The following is a 15,009-nucleotide window of genomic DNA, read 5'->3' on the forward strand; positions in this document are numbered from 1 at the left end:
CCTGAGTTGACTATGTTATCATTTATTTAACAGGAGAAGTGAGGGGAAAAGTCACTGGGTAAGACTCATACAAAGGAGTACTACCATCCTCCATTCTTCTGGTCTTGGTAATTTCTTTAAATTTGCTCATAAAGTATCAGTTTTTATAAATTACAAATATGTGCATGTGTCCATTATACAGGATATTCACAATAGGGTTAGTAGTAAGTTTGCATACTAATGGTTCTAATATTCATTAGAAGCCATTAGGGTTAAAGACTTAAAATGGAAATGAAATTATGTTTAAATACTTTTATGGTAGTTTTATTAAAAAACGTCTCTTGTATGTTCCGGAATGCTTGGTCCCCAGACGGTAGCACTGTGTGTGTAGTTATGGAATCTTATTACATGGAGCTTGCTGGAGGAATCGTGGACATAGAGAATTTGTTGCCTCGCCACACTTCCTTCGCACTCTACTTCCTGTGTGCAATAGAGATGTGACCCCTTAGCTTCCTGTGTCTACTGCTGTGCTTCCCCGCCATCATGGACATCTAGGCCTTTGGAACTCTAGGCCAAAACAAACTCTTAAGAAGCCTTTGGTCGCTTTCTTTCTTTCTTTCTTTCTTTCTTTCTTTCTTTCTTTCTTTCTTTCTTTCTTTCTTTCTTTCTTTTTATTAACTTGAGTATTTCTTTTTTTTTTTTTTTAATTAACTTGAGTATTTCTTATATACATTTCGAGTGTTATTCCCTTTCCCGGTTTCCGGGCAAACATCCCCCTAATCCAATCCCCTCCCCTCCTGTATGGGTGTTCCCCTCCCCATCCTCCCCCCATTGCCGGCCTCCCCCCAACAGTCTAGTTCACTGGGGGTCCAGTCTTAGCAGGACCCAGGGCTTCCCCTTCCACTGGTGCTCTTACTAGGATATTCATTGCTACCTATGAGGTCAGAGTCCAGGGTCAGTCCATGTATAGTCTTTAGGTAGTGGCTTAGACCGTGGAAGCTCTGGTTCCTTGGCATTGTTGTACATATGGGGTCTCGAGCCCCTTCAAGCTCTTCCAGTTCTTTCTCTGATTCCTTCAACGGGGGTCCCGTTTTCAGTTCAGTGGTTTGCTGCTGGCATTCGCCTCTGTGTTTGCTGTATTCTGGCTGTGTCTCTCAGGAGCGATCTACATCCGGCTCCTGTCGGTCTGCACTTCTTTGCTTCATCAATCTTGTCTAATTGGATGGCTGTATATGTATGGGCCACATGTGGGGCAGGCTCTGAATGGGTGTTCCTTCTGTTTCTGTTTTAATCTTTGCCTCTCTCTATTCCCTGCCAAGGGTATTCTTGTTCCCCTTTTAAAGAAGGAGTGAAGCATTCACATTTTGATCATCCGTCTTGAGTTTCATTTGTTCTAGGCATCTAGGGTAATTCAAGCATTTGGGCTAATAGCCAATTATCAATGAGTGCATACCATGTGTGTTTTTCTGTGATTGGGTTACCTCACTCAGGATGATATTTTCCAGTTCTGACCATTTGCCTACGAATTTCATAAAGTCATTGTTTTTGATAGCTGAGTAATATTCCATTGTGTAGATGTACCACATTTTCTGTATCCATTCCTCTGTTGAAGGGCATCTGGGTTCTTTCCAGTTTCTGGCTATTATAAATAAGGCTGCGATGAACATAGTGGAGCACGTGTCTTTTTTATATGTTGGGGCATCTTTTGGGTATATGCCCAAGAGAGGTATAGCTGGATCCTCAGGCAGTTCAATGTCCAATTTTCTGAGGAACCTCCAGACTGATTTCCAGAATGGTTTTACCAGTCTGCAATCCCACCAACAATGGAGGAGTGTTCCTCTTTCTCCGCATCCTCGCCAGCATTTGCTGTCACCTGAGTTTTTGATCTTAGCCATTCTCACTGGTGTGAGGTGAAATCTCAGGGTTGTTTTGATTTGCATTTCCCTTATGACTAAAGATGTTGAACATTTCTTTAGGTGTTTCTCAGCCATTTGGCATTCCTCAGCTGTGAATTCTTTGTTTAGCTCTGAACCCCATTTTTTATTAGGGTTATTTGTCTCCCTGCGGTCTAACTTCTTGAGTTCTTTGTATATTTTGGATATAAGGCCTCTATCTGTTGTAGGATTGGTAAAGATCTTTTCCCAATCTGTTGGTTGCCGTTTTGTCCTAACCACAGTGTCCTTTGCCTTACAGAAGCTTTGCAGTTTTATGAGATCCCATTTGTCGATTCTTGATCTTAGAGCGTAAGTCATTGGTGTTTTGTTTAGGAAATTTTTTCCAGTGCCCATGTGTTCCAGATGCTTCCCTAGTTTTTCTTCTATTAGTTTGAGTGTATCTGGTTTGATGTGGAGGTCCTTGATCCACTTGGACTTAAGCTTTGTACAGGGTGATAAGCATGGATCGATCTGCATTCTTCTACATGTTGACCTCCAGTTGAACCAGCACCATTTGCTGAAAATGCTATCTTTTTTCCATTGGATGGTTTTGGCTCCTTTGTCAAAAATCAAGGGCCCATAGGTGTGTGGGTTCATTTCTGGGTCTTCAATTCTGTTCCATTGGTCTATCTGTCTGTCTCTGTACCAATACCATGCAGTTTTCATCACTATTGTTCTGTAATACTGCTTGAGTTCAGGGATAGTGATTGCCCCTGAAGTCCTTTTATTGTTGAGGATAGTTTTAGCTATCCTGGGTTTTTTGTTATTCCAGATGAATTTGCAAATTGTTCTCTCTAACTCTTTGAAGAATTGGATTGGTATTTTGATGGGGATTGCATTGAATCTGTAGATCGCTTTTGGTAAAATGGCCATTTTTACTATATTAATCCTGCTTTGGTCGCTTTCTTTTCCCTCACTTTTTTTTTTGTTTTTGGCTAATAGTCACTTATCCGTGAGCACATATTGTGCTTGTTCTTTTGGCTCTGAGTTACCTCACTCAGGATGATGTGTTCTAGTTCCATCCAGTTGCCAGCAAAACTCAGGATGTCCTTGTTATAAATAGCTGAGTAGTATTCCATTGTGTAAATGAACCACATTTTCTGTATCCATTCTTCTGTCGTGGGACATCCGGGTGGTTTCCAGCTTCTGGCTATCACAAATAAGGCTTCTATGAACATAGTGGATCATGGGTCCCTGTGGCAAGTGGGGCATCTTTTTGGTATATTCCCAAGAGTGGTATTTCTGGGTCTTTAGGTAGATCTATTTCCAATGTTCTGAGGAACCCCCAAATTGATTTCCAGTGTGGTTGAATCAGTTTGCAATGTCTCGCCAGCAACGGAGGAGTGTTCTTTCTCCACATCCTCGCCAACATGTGTTGTCACCTGAGTTTTTGATCTTAGCCATTCTGACTGGTGTGAGGTGGAATCTCAGGGTCGTTTTGATTTGCATTTCTCCAATCACTAAGGGCTCTGAACATTTCTTTAGGTACTTCTCAGCCATTTGAGATTCCTCTGTTGAGAATTCTTGGTTTAGTTCTACACCCCATTTTTTGACTGGGTTGTCTGTCTGTTTTTGTTTTGTTTTGTTTTGCTTTGTTTTTTGGTAGTTTATTGATATATATATATATATATATATATATATATATCTGGTATATATATATATATTGGATAAAAGCCCTCTATTAGATGTGGGGTTAGTGAAGCACCCATAAAGGGGAGGGAGGGAGGGACCTGGGAGAGAAAGAGGAGATGGGGGAGAAGGGAACATCATCTGCTACTGGGTGGGGGTAAATGACTGAAGCCTGAGGGTCAGCAGAAATAATGGGAACAGATGACCTTGGGAGATAGTAGGTTGAGAGGACCCTCCAGAATGTACCAGAGACTCTCAGGACTCAAAGCAGGGGGACCCTAGATGAGATGCCCTACAGTGGGAAGTGGGAGCATGTAGAGCCTTCCTTCAGCAGAGAGACAGGGCATCAAGTGAGGGATGGGGTTGCTATCCCACCATCAAAGTTCTGACCCATAATTGCTCCTGTCTGAAAGAACTACTGGGATGGAAATGGGTAAGAGCCTGAGGAAAAGAAGGTCCAGCGACAGGCCCAAAGTGGGATCCATCTCAAGGGGAGGCCCCAAGGACTGACACCATTACTGAGGCTATGTGGCACTCATAAAAAGGGACCTATCATTCCTGCCCTCCAAAAGACCCAAAAGGCAGCTGAAAGAGTCAGATGCAGTTATTTGCACCAAACCAATGGACAGAAGGAGCTGACCCCTGTGGTTGAATTAGGGAAAAGCTGTAGGAAGCTGAGGAGGAGGACGACCTTGTCTGAGGACAGCAGTCCTGATTTAACCTAGATTCCCAAGATCTCTCAGACACTGGATCATCACCAGGCAGCATACATCTGCTGACATGAGGCTCCCAACACATATGCATTAGAGGAGTGCTGGGTCTGGGTTCAGTCAGAGAAGATTCACCTAACCCTCAAGAGACTGGAGGCCCCAGGGAGTTTAGTGGTCTGATGGGGTGCATGGGGGACGGACATTCACATGGAGACAGGGTGGATGGGGAGTAGGTATGGACTGTGGAATAGTCGGAGGGTGGACCAGGAGTAGAATAAAATCTGAAGTATGAAAATAAAGAAAGAAGAAAAGAAATACAAGAAATTAAAAAAAAAAGATGGCTTTGGCTTCAGAATATTATGACATCAACAGAAAAGTAACAAAAAGAAAGACCAGTGGAACATCAGTGATTATCTACAAATAGTTTACTGGATGATTTAAAAAGACAAGGAGAAATTCTGCTTTCAACAACGGAAAGGTGGGTCCAATTGACGTAATGAAAGTGGCGATGATGTTGAATAGAATTTGTTAGTTTAAAGAGGAAAACAAAAAGGCAAACAAATGGACAAAAAGAGTCCTGAGGTCAAAATGACTAGAAGTGTTCACATAGATGTGAATAAGAAGAACAAGAGCAGGGATAAATAATGAGTTCTAGCATTTTATAAAATCTAAGAAGTGTGGAACTGTTCTTTTTCTCTTAACATGAAATAAAAGTCAAGCGACACAACATACGCTGTAATAAATTTCATTGTAGACAAATGTTATCATCACATGCTTCTATTACTGTGACAAAAGATATGAGCATTGGAAATCAATGTGTAGAGTTCACTGAGTATATCAAAGAAAGGGAAACTTTTGGAAATGTTCGATAAATATTAAAATCTGAAGAAAAAAAAGAGTAAAATATTCAATGAATAAGTTGTATGTAAAACTCTGGAAACAGTCAAGAACAGTATCCAACTGTAAATATCCACCTTCCAAAGGAAGGAAAGCTCAAAGATTGATCAAATCACCAGATCATCTAAAAAATAAAATTAAAAGGGAAGAAGGGGGAAAGCAGGACAGGATTAGAATTGGCACCAACGTGTATTGAATGTGTTGAGCTGCGAGCTGTGTTGAGAGGAACAGCTTTGAATCGAGTTGCACTGAGTGATATTGAGTGGAGGGATTTGTCCTGATTGAGTAACTAGCAGGGAGCTTTAGATAAAGCCAACTATGTAAGATTGCTGGAGAGTGAGCAGAGAAATAAAACGAGTATTCACTTCTAATAGGAACTTTTTATTTGAATGTTGGAAGGAAAAGCTATACAGACAGGAGAAAAAAAATCGACATAAACAAATTTAGAAACACAAAACCCAAAAGGAAAAAAAAACCACAAAAAAATTTTAGACAAATAAAAATATACATTCTCTTTGAAATATTTACTAATTTGACTTATTGTTTATAGCTTATATTATTGCCGAACTTAATTCCAAAGGGTTCAAATATTTTTTTTATAATACTTGAATACGATGCACAGATTCTCATCCAGTTCCGATGAGCCACTAGGTGGGGTTATTTTCTGATAGCTTTGAGCAGCGGCACTGCATCTTTGTTGAAGATGTTGAAGTTGACCCTGGGTTCTGTCACTGCCTCAGAGCACTGCATTCATTATCTTGCCAAAGACAAAGGGATGAGAACTAGGAAATATTGTCATTTAGCTGTTTCACAGGTGACAGCCAGGACCAAACATCACTCATCTGAGAAGGCTATTACAAAGAAAATGTTGCTTTTGTTCTAGAATCATCAAAGCGTGACAAACTATATTTGTCAAATAGTCCTCATCCCTGTGATTCCTCAAACTGGATAATTTAGAGCCTTTGTCACTTTAAAAACACTGTATTTTGTGCCCGCGAACTCTGTCCGTTTCTTGAGACTGGAATTTGATACTGAATCGCCTAGTGAGACAGTCTCAAGCAGCTTTTTTGGTGGAGACTGTGTCATCCTGAGGGTCTTGATTATTTGCTTCTTGTCCTAACTTTCCATTAATTGCTTAAAATCAGAATGATAAAGCTATTATGTTACCAAGCCCAACAGCATGCCAACATCTTGAGAGCAAAAAAACCTGCAAGAGAAAGGCAGCATGTTTGCTCCATGCCTTATATCCTTAGTATTCTTAGTATTCTTTGGTTGGTAATTGACATTCATTATTAAGGCATGAAAGAGACAAAAAGGTAAGTGTCAGCTCCATCCTTGCCTTGAATATCTAAACAGGTTGTGACCCATTGAAAGAACATGACAGGACTGTATTTTTATGTTTCCATATTCTTTTAGGATTGTAGACACACACAAACACACACACACACACACGCACGCACACAATGCCTACTCCACATCTGGGATAGTGTAAATTATGCTGGTAGTTGTGGCATGATATATTTACTGCTTACTTGAGTTTGTTTACTATCTTTTTGGACTGTGTGCTTTTCTTTTCAGCGCAGTGTCTGGGCTTGGTTTTGGTCTTGTTTCTGTGAGCTTTATTTCTCAGTTTGCTTCATATTTGATCGGGTCATGGTGAATTATTCTTTGTCCTGTTGGTAGGGTCTGAATAGTTAAGACAGTTTCACTCTGCTGTCAACCTTGCAACAGTCCTGCCTCAGGGTCCAGAGGGTTCGACACAGAGATGTGTGTTATCGTGTGTGTGTGTGTGTGTGTGTGTGTGTGTGTGTGTTTGCTAGCTGTTTATCCATTCGCTGTTTTTGACAATTCTATTCATTTCTTGTAGATCTTGGCTCTTAAGGTATAAAAATTGGTAATACAATATATTTCATTATGAATAAGATTAATTTCATTTATGTACCTGTTTAAATTAAGTCATACCTCAAATATCCAGGAAAACTTAGAAAAATGGTACTTTTGATGTAGTTTTTCAGACATGGCTTTATACAGATTCGAGAATATTGCGCACATAGCACTTAGCTTTGCTTCTGTTATCTAGACAATAGATGTCTTATCCCGAACTGTTAATTTTCATTGGTACAACAGTGTTTCAGTACTCACAGGTAGGAGAAGAATAAAAACATTCCTCCTCTCAATTATGCTTGTGCAATATATTTATCACTTGCAATAAGACAAAACACAAAGAACAAAGTTCTCTAACATCCCAACAGGATGCTGAGTTATTTATTTGTGCCACCCATGTGCTGTGAATGAATAAAATAAAGAGAAGATACAGTAATGAAGAGGCCTTGATCACCATGTCTCAAGGGAAGCTTACATCCAATTTATCCTTCCAAATATGTTCAGGTGTGTGTGTGTGTGTGTGTGTGTGTGTGTGTGTGTGTGTGTGTGAATGCTGTGCTAAGAGAAGGGAGCAAAAGAAGATCAAGGAAACAAAGGAGATTTATTCACACATCGAGACAGAGGAAACACCCTGGGAGATCATACAGAGCTCTGTGAATAGGACAGCAGCATGGTCAGGAGACAGCAGAGTGGGCTGGAGTAGGTGAAGTTGGGGGGGTGTTCATAATGTAGAGTTAATTAAGAAAGAAAAAGCAGAAGACTATTGTGAAATTGACCTGGAGGTTGTAGAAACACCTGTCTTCCAGTAAAATATTTCACAATGCACAATGAAGTAAATTTTAACCACTAAGCAGAGGCTTATATCGATGATAAAAGTAGGATATATTTTATTCATGACTTACCAGAAATTAAAAGAAAGAAATTCTAGAGTCTGAACTGCCAACCAGGGAGTCTTGATGGAACTGACCTAGTCCTTCCACACGTACGTTAGAGAAGTGTTGCTGGATCTTCTTGTGGGACCCCTAACAGTGGAAGCAGGGGCTGTCTGCAACTCTGTTGCCTCACTCTGAGACCCATTTCCCCTATGGAGGGTCTTTTCTAGCCTTAGAAAAGGAGGTGCCTAGTCTTACTACAACTTGATATACCATCCTTGATTGATATCCACCGTGGCAGTCCCTTTTCTGAAGAGAAATGGAGGCAGGGATGGGGGAAGAGGGGATGGGAGAGGATGGGGTGTGGGAGGAGGGGGGAGGAGAGGGTATGGGAAGGAGAGTATAGGGAGGAGGGGTGGGGAGGAGGGGATGAGGAGAAGAGATGGGGGACTGGGAGGAGATGAGGGAGTGTGCAATGTACAATAAATAAAGTTGAAATTAAAGAATCTTCTAATAAAATAGTACAAAGTACTATATAGTTTCAAAAGTTAACTGTATTTACATGCTTCAACGAGTAAGTAAAAAAGCAGGGATGATTTACAGCAGTATAAGGATGTAAAATGCTTGGAAATCATCTGGGTAACTGTGTCTGTCTCACCTTCATTGAAAGAGATTTCCGATCAGTATTATAGTTCACAAAGAGGATGCCAAGGCCTGATCATAGCAATAGCACAAAGTAGGAGCTCTGAGGCTGTCTCACTTATGTAGCTAACGTATCACATTGGAAAGAATATTGGAAAGCACATTCTGACAAGCGTTGCATGACGTCGTCTCCTGATCAAGACATGGTTATCACAAATATGATGCTATTATGGGTTGGTAGTTTCTGCTCTTTTCAGATTCATATGTTGAAATATTAGGCACCAGTATTGTGGTATTAGAAGGTGAGGGACATAGGAGATTATGAGCCAAGTTGAGATCCTCTCAAATAGGTAAGTATCCTTATAAAATAAATAGACCTCAGAGACCTCTTTCTCCATTTAGACTGTGAACCAAGAACTGGAAGAAATCAAGTCCTCCAGGGTGGCTGTCTGTAGAAGCCAGAGCTGTGACTTGGAGAGAGAGAGAGAGAGAGAGAGAGAGAGAGAGAGAGAGAGAGAGAGAGAGAGAGAATTGATTAATCCATTCATTTCATAGCATTCTTCTTATGGCCTCTGCCAATAGGCTTGGCCCAGAGAGCAGCACTATGGGAGTTGTGTCCTTGTTGGAGGAAGTGTGTCATTGTGGGAGTGGGCTTTGAGACCCTCCTTCTAGCTGCCTGGAAGACAGTGTTCTGCTGACTGCCTTCAGATTAAGAGGTAGAACTTCTTCCTAGATGCTGCCATGCTTCCTGCCATGATGATAATGGACTGAACCTGTAAGCCAGCCCCAACTAAATATTGTCCCTAGTAAGAGGGTTAGGAAATCAAATAAAAATATGTAGCGGTGGGGAATGAGGAACTAGGGATAGTCAGCCACTGGAGGGGCCAAGAAGCCTGGGAAGCAAAGGCTTCCAGGACCCAATGGGGATGACTTTAGCTAGAATGGGCAGCGAAGGGGAGATAGAACCTGTAGAGACCACTTCCATGAGATAGGCATGGCCCCCAGTCGAGGGATGGAGCCACCCATCCATCTCTAAGTTTTTATCCCAGAAATGTTCCTGTCCAAGAGAAAGACACAGACAAAAAAAATGGAGCAGAGACTGAAGGAAAGGACATCCAGGGACAGCCCCATCTGGAGATCCTTCCTGTCTGCTGAAACCAAACCTGTACACCGTTGCTCTTGCTAAGAGGTGCTTACTGACAGGAACATGGTACATGGTGCAGCTGTTCCGTGGGAGGTTCAGCCAGCAACTGACCAATGCTTGGAGCCAACCATCAGGCTGAGCTCAGGAATCCTGGTTGGGGAGCTGTCGGAAAGGACTGGAGGAACAGAGGGGGATTGCAAGCCCAGTGTTCACAGGGACTAGACCACCAACCAAAGAGTGTACAGGGAGGGATCCTTGGCTCCAGATACATATGTATCAGAGGATGGCCTTGTCTGACAACAATGGGAGGGGAGGCCTTTGGTCCTGTGGAGATTTGCTGCCCCAGCTTAGGGGAATGGTGCAGCAGTGGGATGGGAGTGGGTGGGTGCGTGGGAGAGCACCCTCATAGAGGCAAAGGGGACAGGGGGGAGGGCAGATGTGGGAGAGAGGTTGTGAAGGGATAACTAGGAAGTAGGATGTCATTTGAGATGTGAACAAATGGAATGATTAATAATAATAATATAATAATAATAATAATAATAATATAATAATATTCAGCAACGGAAACCCTAAGACAGTCTCTTAAACCAGTATAACAGGTTTTTCATATATTTTGGAATCTTTGAATTTATTGAAAGATAAAATTATTTATTATACATATTATACATGTTTTATGAAACACATATCAGTTACTTCATTGGTAATAAAGCAATGTTCTTTTTTTTTTCTTTTTTTTCTTTTTTTGGAGCTGGGGACCGAACCCAGGGCCTTGCGCTTCCTAGACAAGCGCTCTACCACTGAGCTAAATCCCCAACCCCGTTCTTTTAACATTAAAGATGGTGTTTATTTATATCAGCTTACATGGACCTTTGTGCTTCCCGAACCTTCCAAAGACACCATGCTAAGATTTTCATTGCATCATCTCTGTTAACTGAGGGGCACCAATGCCGTCTCATGGCCCAGAGCTGCTCTGCACCCTCCCCTTTAAAAGGAAGCTTTTACGTTTTGTCTCTACCCTTTCACTTCAGGCTCATGTGCTGTACTACACCCATACTTCTCCACTGTGGGACAGGAAAGCTACTTGACGTCACTAGCATTGCCACCCACACAGGCTCCACTAGATCTAACTGTCCCTAGAAGAAAACAGGAAGGAAAAGTTATCAAGCAAACTCACAGAATGCACAGGGCTTAAGTTCTCAAACTGGGGCCAGAGTCTACATGGTGCCTATCTTTAGTTAGCCTCTGCAGTGAAGAGAGACGTTAATGTAAGTTAGAAATCTCTGGACTCACTAGGATCAAAGGAGAGTAAATTCTCCATTTACAAATGTGCAGTTGATTCTAGGAAAGTAAGAGAGGACAGGGTCATGAGGCAGAAAGACAAGTGCTAGGCTGTGGTACTCTTCTCAGGAGTTCTGAACAAAGGCAGAGAACAGAGTTTGGCTTGATTTAGTTTTATCAAAAAGTGGGCTGGAGAGATGGCTCAGTGGTTAGGAGCACTGACTGCTTTTCCAGATGTCGTGAGTTCAAATCCAAGCAACCACATGGTGGCTCACAACCATCTGTAATGAGATCTGATGCCCTCTTCTGGTGTGTCTGAGGACAGCTACAGTGTACTTACATATAATAAATAAATATCTTTAAAAAAAGTGCAACGTCTATGTTACAACATCTGAGAGCTCTTTAAATTTAAAAGAAAATCATATTTAAAACAATAAAATATGTTTTATGAGAAGAATCAATAGTACATAGCTCACTGAGAAAAAAAAATCTCAAAGATACTTGCCTGGAAGATTAGAGCTAAGTAATAATGAATCATAGTAAGGATTCAAGGGCTTCTGTTCAAATATAGGAACCTATTTGCTAACCATGCTTCATTAGTGTTTGAAAATTTCAAGAAGAAATCACTTTTCTTCAAAATTTAAATGTATTTATTCATTTCATACAAAGAAAAGTCCTACTTAAGTGTAAGGAATCAATAGAGGTGTATTAATTTCTAATGTAAGTTTATTAGAAGGTGATTAATTTTATGAGCTAGGAAATTACTTTAGGCTGCAGGTCAACACTTTGTTACAACTCAGAGTACATTATCGAACCCAGCAAGCTTATTTTTCTCATCTCTTATTTAAGAAATGTTTTAGTGTTTTGCTATTGCTGTCATCAAGACCATCATCGAGAGTAACTTGGAGAGGTGTGGCACAAGTGGACCATGCCACCAGACAAAGGAACTGTAAGGCTGAGCAGGCTCAGAACCCAGAGAATCTGAAAACTGAGGACAGCAGGAGTGGACCCACCTCCCTGCCAGGCTCTACTCACTCTGGAACAGGTAACCATGGCAATCAATCATGTAGCATGAAACCCTGGAGTTCTCCATGCTAATAAGGTATCTAGATAGGCCCCGAGTGTTCAGGCAATGAGCGTCCCTTCCTGGGCATTCAGGCCTAATAAAAGGTATTTAACCCATGATTCACTCTGAATAAGGTGTATGCATTCATGTTTATCATCAAATAAAGTGGTTTGGACAAGCAAGGACCATCTCTTAATCAAGCATTGCCTTGAGGGAGGCCTGAGTCTTAAAAAACCAGGCCTACATCTCCAGGGGAAGGCCTTTTTTCTCTCAGCCTCTCTACTCTCAGGGTTCATTCAGAAGCAAACAAGGTTCTGCTCCTGGACCTGGGTTCTGCCTTCCCCTTCCTGCCTGACACGTAGAGGGGAGGGGAAGCTAGGACCACAGACTCTTGTTCCCAACTCCCACCAGTACCCCTTCTGCATCTGGGTAAACAGGAGATTGAGACACCTCAATAGCTAGGCAGACATCTTGCACTTCCAAATAATAGTCTGTCACTGAAGAAAGTCAGAGCCGGAACCCAGGGATAGGATTCTCAGGCAGAAACTGAAGCACAAACCGTGGGGTTGCTGCTTTCTGACCTGCTTCTCATGCAGTCTACATGTTTCCTTATGCAACTCAGGATCCCCTGCCCAGGAATATCCCTTCCTCCAAAGAGATCAGTAGTCTCTTCCACCGCACCAGTGGTTAATTATTAAAGTGCCCCACAGACTTTTCCACAGCCCAATCTGGTGGGATTATTTTCTCAGTAGAAGGTCTCTATTCCCAAATGACTCAAGCTTGTGTCAGGTTAACCAAACATAAGCCAGCACAGAAGTGTTAAGAGATGCTTTTGTGCACTGTTTTCAAACGCTGGTTTCTAAGCCCAGGCATCCAGTTGTCATCCAGATGTTGGCACATTGGCACGGTTAAGCATCTCCATCTCAGAATTTGTCTTCCATCACTTCTGATTGGTTAATACAGACTCGGTTTAGCCAACAGCTGGGCAGAAGAGAAAGGGAAGGCAGAACTTCTGATCCCAGCCAGGGGGACCTAAAGAGATCAGAAAGAGAAAGAGAGAGGGAAGAAGGTGTGGAGAAACCATGCGCAGGGACCAGGAGGCGGTGCCATGAGTACACAGCTGGAGCAGAGCAAGCCCGAGCAAGGCTCAGGTCATGAGGACCTTGTGGCTGGGAAGTAGCCAAGCTACAGTAGGATTAGAATAGATGAGTAACTGCCCACTTACAGGGCTTGCAGCACCGGAATAAATTTATTATGTCTCTGTGTCATTTATTAGGGAGCTAAAGGGGGCATGGGAATACCCTGCAGTTATTTGGGAAAAGGGGGGAAGCAACCCCCCAAATTACTTTTACACAGAAGAGCTGTGATGTTTTCTTCAAATTCCTCTAGTTTTAACATTCTCTCAGATACATTGTTATTTTTATAATACAATTGCTAACCATAAAAGCAGGAAGACATCAGAAACAATATCCATCTTGCATAAATTTATTATGTAACAATGGTGCCCAAGCAATGCATCATAAAAGTGATTTTTATACATCTTCAAGTTTGTTTTGATTAATTAAGTACAGTTTTAAATCAGGAAAATTAGTAGAATATAAATATGGGCTACTCAATGTAGAAAAGTGGTTGGAAAATATTATCCATTGTTCATTTATTTTGGAAACAACGTTATTAAAACCCTATTGTATTGGTTTGTTTATGAGTTGCCTGAGAGTGCTTTGTGTTGTTATGGCCACATTAGAAGTTGAGAGAATGATCTTGGGAACCTAAAATATACTGCACTGTTTGGTCCTCTGTAGAAACACATTTTTATACGTTATCCTATCTTAACATAAAATAGAATGCAGAATGAGCTACACTATAAAGTGGACCATGAGGCTTCTTTATGATAAAAGCTCAAATACTTCCTAAATATAAAGACCGTATTGAAGAAGAGAACAGTGACAGTTGTTCAGATGAACTTTATTCTACTTGCTGACCTTGATAAATAAAACCGTGGACGCTCCATCAGTAATGTGGTATACTGTTTGTTTCCTTTGCTTTGAGTCTCCTGACAGTCTTACTATGTAGCCCACACAAGGTTGGAATTCAAAACCTTCTACATCAGCATTCTAAACACTGGGGCTACAACTTAGTGTAGTAAGACCTAGTTAAATAAAGCATATCGTAGACTTCCCTTTGCAAGTGACATGTTATCATTTTCTGGACTCAGATGGCACAGAGATATCAGATTTAATAAGAGGAAATATTTATCTGTGCTTTGTTTTATTTTTTGGCATTGTTCCCTACTTTCTTTTGTAAAGAAGAGAAAGAGGTCATGTTATTTTATTAAAACTAAACCCAAACAGGTAAAGGCCACCCTACTTTAGAAGTCAAATATAAAAGGAAACAGGTCTTTGAATTCAGGTGTTCATAGTGAAATATAAGCTGTGCACTCATATTTCTGATGCTCAGTCTCTGTGCAACTTCTGGGATATGATTCTGGCAGAAATAGTTTGGTAGGATATGGGAACATGAAACAGAAACATGGTCCCATCTTATGTCAGAGTCTGGGAATAGAAGGCATGTTTCTTTCAGAGAAGCTAGTCTGTTGTTCTCCTTAATGCTGCAACATCCTAAATTATTGTTCTTACTGTTATTTGCATAAGAGAAATGATCATTTTGTTTGGATAAGAGATTCAAGAAGCCTAGACATCAAAACTCGAATAAACCACAAATAATGAGAGTTTATTTAAAATAGATTAATACACAAACCTTTATTATGATATTTTTATGCTATTTCAGTAGTCATTTCTGTCTGTCTGTCTGTCTGTCTGTCTGTCTGTCGGTCGGTCTGTCTCTCCCCCTCTGATTTTTGTTTGTGGGTGAGACATGCACTTTCAGATGGTGTTCCACAACCATGCCTGCCTACCAGCTATCATGATCTGGCACGATGAGCACAGCTCACCTTCTGAAACTGGCAACCCCAATA

The 15,009-nt window shown here is 41.2% G+C and overlaps 1 long non-coding RNA gene across 1 annotated transcript in view; it reads left to right on the top strand.

Annotated features, from left to right (window-relative positions):
- LOC134482005 (uncharacterized) overlaps positions 1 to 15,009 on the top strand; it is a 31,158-nt gene that overhangs the window by 14,405 nt on the left and 1,744 nt on the right. Inside the window, exon 2 of the long non-coding RNA XR_010058003.1 lies at positions 11,819 to 12,014. This is a non-coding gene — a long non-coding RNA (uncharacterized LOC134482005). The remainder of the gene's footprint in view (positions 1 to 11,818; positions 12,015 to 15,009) is intronic.

Source organism: Rattus norvegicus, chromosome 15 (assembly GCF_036323735.1).
Source record: "Rattus norvegicus strain BN/NHsdMcwi chromosome 15, GRCr8, whole genome shotgun sequence".
NCBI classification, from domain to species: Eukaryota; Metazoa; Chordata; class Mammalia; order Rodentia; family Muridae; genus Rattus; species Rattus norvegicus.